The sequence below is a fragment of the Hipposideros armiger genome, unplaced genomic scaffold (assembly GCF_001890085.2).
Source record: "Hipposideros armiger isolate ML-2016 unplaced genomic scaffold, ASM189008v1 scaffold_8, whole genome shotgun sequence".
NCBI classification, from domain to species: domain Eukaryota; kingdom Metazoa; phylum Chordata; class Mammalia; order Chiroptera; family Hipposideridae; genus Hipposideros; species Hipposideros armiger.
The window spans coordinates 293,296-297,645 of NW_017731358.1; the positions used below are offsets into that span (position 1 = coordinate 293,296).

The 4,350-nt window shown below is 40.3% G+C and overlaps 1 pseudogene; it reads right to left on the reverse strand.

The window, feature by feature from the left end:
* Nucleotides 1-301: 301 nt before the first annotated feature.
* LOC109387274 (tubulin alpha-1A chain-like) lies at nucleotides 302-1,652 on the reverse strand (annotated as a pseudogene).
* Between the last annotated feature and the right edge of the window lie 2,698 nt (nucleotides 1,653-4,350).

The following is a 4,350-nucleotide window of genomic DNA, read 5'->3' on the forward strand; positions in this document are numbered from 1 at the left end:
TACAATTGATTTTTGTGTGTTGATCTTGTATCCTCTAAACTTGCTGAACTCACTAATTCTAATAGGTTTTTCATTTTTATTTATTTTTTTCATTTAAGACAGGAACTACTTTATTCAAACCCATCAGAGAAATGAACAGGTTGGGTCTGTAACAAAGCATCGTGTTTTAAAGCATAGGCCAATAACTGTATATGAGTGTATACACAGCTACATAAAAATTAACTGATCAGACTACAGCCTTTCAATGTTTAAAACAGAATGAGCTTCCCCGTAAAGGCAGCACCTTAGCGACACACTAACTTCAGTATTCCTCTCCTTCTTCCTCACCCTCTGCTTCAATAGACTCCACACCAAGCTCCTCATAATCCTTACCAAGGGCAGCCACGTCCTCACGGGCCTCAGAAAACTCTCCATCCTCCATGCCGTCACCCACGTACCAGTGAACAAAGGCACGCTTGGCATCCATCAGGTCAGACTTGTGATCCAGGCACACCCAGGCCTCAGCAATAGCTGTGGTGCTGCTCAGCATGCACACAGCTCGCTGTGTTTCAGCAAGGCCTCCACCAGGTACCACAGTGGAAGGCTGGTAATTAATGCCAACTTTGAAGCCAGTGGGGTACCAGTCCATGAACTGGATGCTGTGTTTGATCTTGATGGTGGCAAGGGCAGCACTGACATCTTTGGGAACCACGTCACCATGGTACAACAGGCAGCAAGCTATGTGTTTACTGTGGCGAGGGTCCCAATTCACCATCTGGTTGGCTGGCTCATAGCACGCCATGGTGATCTGTGCTACAGAAAGCTGCTCATGGTAGGCTTTCTCAGCAGAGATGACAGGGGCATATGTGGCCAGAGGGAAGTGGATGCGGGGATAGGGCACCAGGTTGGTCTGGAATTCAGTCAGGTAAACATTCAGGGCTCCAGCAAACCTGAGGGAAGCACTGATGGAGGACACAATTTGACCTATCAACCTATTCCGGTTAGTGCAGGTTGGGCGCTCAATATCGAGGTTTCTACGACAGATGTCATAGACGGCCTCATTGTCAACCATGAAGGCACAATCAGAGTGCTCCAGGGTGGTGTGGGTGGTGAGGATGGAGTTGTAGGGCTCAACTACAGCTGTGGAAACCTGGGGGGCTGGGTAAATGGAGAACTCCAGCTTGGATCTCTTGCCATAATCGACAGAGACGTTCCATCAGCAGGGAGGTGAACTCAGAACCAGTTCCCCCCGCCAAAGCTGATGAAAGCCAGGAAGCCCTGAAGACCTGTGCACTGGTCGGCCAGTTTCCGAATTCGGTCCAAGACAAGGTCGGTGATCTCCTTGCCAATAGTGTGGCGTCTGCAAGCATAGTTATTGGCAGCATCTTCCTTGCCTGTGATGAGCTGGTTGGGATGGAAAAGCTGGCAGTAGGTGCCAATGTGAACTCCATCAACGACCGTGTGTTCCAGGTCTACAAACAGTGCCCTGGGCACATGCTTGCCAGACGCTCACTGAAAAAGGTGTTGAAGGAGTCATCTCCTCCACCAATGGCCTTGTCATTTGGCATCTGGCTATTGGGCTGGATGCTGTGTTCTAGGCAATAGAGCTCCCAGCAAGCATTGCCTATCTGGACACCAGCCTGGCCAATGTGCATGGAGATGCACTCCTGCATGGTTGCTGCTTTGCGGCTGTCGGGCAGATGGCTGAGAGGAAGAGGTCGTTGCTTCTTACAGCACAACTCTTAGGCAGTTGATGTAAGACAAACTCAATAGCTTTTTAAGTAGAGTTTTTTTTTAGAACAGTTTTAAGTTTACAGAAAACTTAGGCAGAAAGACCAGAGAGTTTCCATATATCCCCTTCCCAGCCTCTCCCTCCTTGCACTCAGTTCCCCCTATTCATATCTTACATTAGGCTGGTATGTTTGTTGTAATTGATGAACCGATACTGATACATTATTATTAGCTAAAGTCCTCAGTTTAGGGTTCACTCTTTGTGTTGACAGTACTATGGGTTTTGAAAAATGCATACTGTTATGTATCCATCATTAAAGTATCGCACTGCCTAAAAATCTCATGTGTTCCACCTGTCCATTCTTTCCTCCCTCTCCCAAACCCCAAGCAATCCCTTGTCTTTTTATTGTCTTCATAATTTTGTCTTTCCCAGATGGCATATAGTTGGAATTATACAATATATAGCCTTTTCAGGCTGGCTTTTTTCACTTAGCGATATGCGTTGAAGATTCCGTCATGTCTTTTCATAGCTTGATAGCTCCTTTTATCACTAAATAGCATTCCATTGTTTACAACAAGTTAAGTGTGTGACAGTTTGTTTATACATTCACCTATTGAATGACATTTTGGTTGCTTCCAAGTTTTGACAATTATGATGAAGTTGCTACAAACATTAGTGTGCAGGTTTTTGTGTAAACATAAATTTTTAACTTATTTGGCTAAATAAAAAGGAGTGCGACCTCTGGATTGCATGGTAAGATTATGTTTCGCTTTATAAGAAACTGCCAAACTGTCTTCCAAAGTGGCTGTGCCATTTTGCACACCCACTAGCAATGTATGTGAGTTTCTGTTGTTCCACATCCTCACCAGCATTTGATGTCAGTGTTTTTGATTTTCACCATTCTACTAGATGTGTAGTAATATCTCACTGTTGTTTTAATTAGCATTTCCCTAATGACAAATAGTGTTGAGTATCTTTTCACTTGCTCATTTGCTGTCTGTATATCTTCTTTGGTGAGGTGTCTGTTCAGATCTTTTGCCCATTTTTTAATCAACTTGTTTGTTTTCTTTCTTTCTTTCATTTTGTTGAGGAACAGCCATGGTCATTGGTTACACATTGTTTTCAGCTACAATGGCATAGTTGACTCTTTTAAGGAGGGCACAGCTCACAGTGGCCCATGTGGGGATCGAACCGGCAACCTTGGTGTTATCAGCACCATGCTCTAACCAACTGAGTTAACCGGTCACCCCATGTTTGTTTGTTTTCTTATTGTTGAGTTTTCAGAATTCTTTGTATATTTTAGCAGTTCTTTATCAGATATATCTTTTGCAAGTATTTTCTTCATCTGTAGCATTTATCGCAATTTCTTTTGACAGTGTCTTTTGTAGAGCAAAAGTTTTTAATTTAAATGAAGTCAATTTATCAATTATTTGTTTCATGTATCATGCTTTTGGTGTCATCGCCAAGCACAAGGTCATCTAGAATTTCTACTGTTATTTTTTAAGAGCTTTATAGTTTTTGCCTTTTACATTTAAATCTGTGATCTGTTTTGAGTTAATTTTTGTGAAGGATATAAAGTCTAGGTCTACTTCATTATTTTGCATGTGGCTATCCAGTGGTACCAGCACCATTTGTTGAAAAGATTATCTTTTCTTCATTGTGTTGCCTTTACTCCTTTGTTAAAGATCACTTGATTATATTTGTGGGATTCTATTTCTGATTTTCTATTATGTTTCATTTTGTCTGTTCTTTCATTAATACCACACTGTCTTGATTACTGTAACTTTATAGTAAGTCTCGAAGTTAGGCAATGTCAGTCCTCTAAGTTTGTTCTTCTCCTTCAATATTGTGCAGGCTATTCTGGGTCTTTTGCCTCTTCTAGTAAACTTCAGTATCAATTTGTTAATAGTCACAAAATAACTTCCTGGGATTTTAATTGGAATTGCACTGAATCCATAGATCAAATTGGAAAGGACTGACATTTTGACAATATTCCATGAACATGAAATATTTCCATTTATTTAGTTTTATTGTGATTGCTTCTATAAGGGTTTTGTAGTTTTCTTCATATATATCTTGTACACATTTTGTTAGATTCATACCTAAGTATTTCCATTTTTTAGGTGCTAATGTGAATGTTATTATGTTCTTAACATAATCTCAAATCCCAATTGTTTACTGCTGGGAAATAGGAAAGCTATTGACTTTTGTATATTAACCTTGCATCCTGCAATGTTGCTATAATTGCTTATTAGTTCCAAGGGTTTGTTTTTGGGTTTTTTTCTTTTCCTTTGGTTGCTTTTTTTGAATTTTCTATGTAGACAATCATATCATCTGCAAACAAAGACAGTTTTATTCCTTACTTTCCAATCTGTATGTTTGTATTTCCAAACAAACATTTGTTTTTAAATAATTTCCACATGTTTTTTTTTTTTGCCTTTTTATCCCCCTCCTTTTTGAAATGTCTAAAATTTTACTATGTATAAATGGCAAAAAATATCTTTAACTTCTAACATTTATTTTTCAAATCCTATCACTGCATTTAAATGGTTAAAGTAACATGTTTGTGGGCCGGCTGACTGGCTCGTAGGTTAAGAGTTGACTTGGGAGCACAAGCTCTAAGCAGCAGGGCCCCGGTT